The following is a 2,500-nucleotide window of genomic DNA, read 5'->3' on the forward strand; positions in this document are numbered from 1 at the left end:
ACATTGAACGGTTCAGCGATCTCTCTGCACTAGTGGAAGAACTCCAACGTGATACGGGAGACATTGCTCTAAACCGAACGGCATCTCTGCGCGTTTACTTGACGCACCCCCAACTTGGTCAACTGTTGGACTTTTTCGTAATCACGGCGGGACACATTGAACGAGCTCTAACGGATCTCTGCACGCATGGAACATGGTGGCGGGAATCATTGCTAGAACCGAACGGCGCCTCTGCGCGATGTACAAAGCCCAACAGGAACCTCGTATCGGCTGCCGAGCCGGAGCTTGAACAACTTGGACTTTCACCTCTAATTTATATCAACTCACCACTCCCCGAGGGATCCGCAGAATTGCTTCTGGGTCCCGTATCGTTATTGCGATTCGTGTTTGCATTACACTACATTGAACTATTCCAACTTGTTTATCCGCATGGCGAACATTTGCTGCATAGAACATTTAAGTTCCACTTCGCTCTCCCCTACGTGGGTCTGAGCTTCGCTCTCAGGGAAAAAATATGCCACATTTGGTAGGGAGACCCGGTTTCATCACGCTTTGTGCCCTGCACCATATATACCCTCATAAATTTATTCATTGGATTAGATCCAAGGAACACCAGATCATACACCACAACCCATAATAGCTCATCGAGCTTAGCGTGAATCCTTCGGGTTTCCCTAAGAAGTTCGATTGGTCTTGCAGAGTTTAAAGACAACGAAGCTTAGTTTCAAGCAATGGTTAATATACGCGTATTCTAAACCCTTAGCTGTTACAACTTTTTACTTGAAACCATCACGACGAAGTCTTTGGGTCCGTAGACCCGTGATGTACTGCTCCAGGGAACGTTTTGATAGGGTGGAAGCTCAAAATCATAGGTTATAATCATCGGCAGAACCCACCAGACACCACTTTTGCTTCATTAGTTCGGACTATAGGCATACGACGATTTTTATCGCGGAGGGGACGTATGACCCAAACGGGGGCTTAATGACCCACTGCCACTGCAAACCATGCTCCTACGACTAAATAGAGGTAAAAACTACGATTTGGTGCAATCTTCATGTTTGACCTCGTAGCAAGGTACCCTCCCTATAGTAGGCAATGAACAAATGATCATAATCCCAGGAGGGCAAAAATGGGAACCCGAAAGGAAAGCGCTGTTGGCGCGCCTAAGCTACTAGCCCGTAAGAGTAAAAAATGGGTACCCCCAACAAAGTTGTCGATTGACATTCTGATTGCACTTTTCATCATCTAGGGTGCGTTCCTTACACGTTTTGAGGTGTTTTAGCGAAAAACATGTTTTGAGCCACACGAGCTCTCCGGCCCGTTCGGTGCACATTTTTGAAAAAAGCTAGGAGCTGCCCCTAGGTTCGGGGTGTCACAAAATATTGAAAAGTGGTCAAAAACCGCTATCCAGAATCGGATGTAGAATCATTAGACGAACTTAAAATTGTTCTACAACCCCCAGTCCGACGCCTCGTATTCGAGATATAGCACTTTGTAGGTCTGACCGAGCAATTTTGTACTGAAATGTATGGCGGACATGTTATTCATTAAACAACATTAACTTGCATCGTGCCCTACTTCATCGGCACAGCTACTATCGACTATCTATTGTTGAAATGGATTGAGTTTGACCATTTTAGCTCTTTTCTTATGCCGTGCACCAACAGTGTGTACCGATCAGGGAAAGTACACTACTTACGCGTTCATGGATGTATATGTTGGTACAAGTTGCCGGTCGGAATAGCAGTGCACCAAAACTGTGTACCGATCAGGAAAGTACAAGACGGAGGGCGCAGCCCGAGCGTACGCGTTCATAGATGTCCATGTTGGTACAACCTACATGTACGTACCTTGTTTTTGTATCAAAAGTTCCAATAAAGTGTTTGTATGCTTAAAATGCTTATCTCAACCGGTCACCTTTTGGCCTGCCCTTTTATAGACAGAAACCTAGAACGATACTCGCGATGTTTGTGTTTTCCATTCGCCCGGGACGACGAAATGAGCTTTGTGCACATCGTGTGAAAACTGTCTCCTCCTCGTATGTTTTGTCCCTCCACGCATATAATCACCCACATGTGTGTTCAGCACGGACGGCGCAGCCCGAGCGAACGCGTTAATGTTTATGTTTGTGCACACTAAAGTTACAATCCTAGGATTTGGTTATTGCGTCGCAGTGCCCGACCGTCGCGGACACCATTCTTGGACAAAAGTCCAAGTACGTAGAGTACATTCCCTAGGTATGTGCCCGTTCGTGACTTTCGTTGCGTGCTTACAGACACGCTTGGGTATGTTTACCATACAAGGTTTACTAGGAAAACCTGGGAAGGACGCTTGCCCTCCCGTCGCGGACACCATTCTTGGAAAGAAGTCCTGGTACTTAGCGTTCTTTAATGTACTTGATCAGTTTGTATTGCAATTGCTTTGTGCCATTGACTTTTGCTAATGCTCACTAAGGGGTGTTCGTTTGCGATGTGTATGATAAGCAACTGTCTATTCT

This window comes from Anopheles arabiensis (genome assembly GCF_016920715.1).
Source record: "Anopheles arabiensis isolate DONGOLA chromosome X unlocalized genomic scaffold, AaraD3 X_pericentromeric_contig0003, whole genome shotgun sequence".
NCBI lineage: Eukaryota > Metazoa > Arthropoda > Insecta > Diptera > Culicidae > Anopheles > Anopheles arabiensis.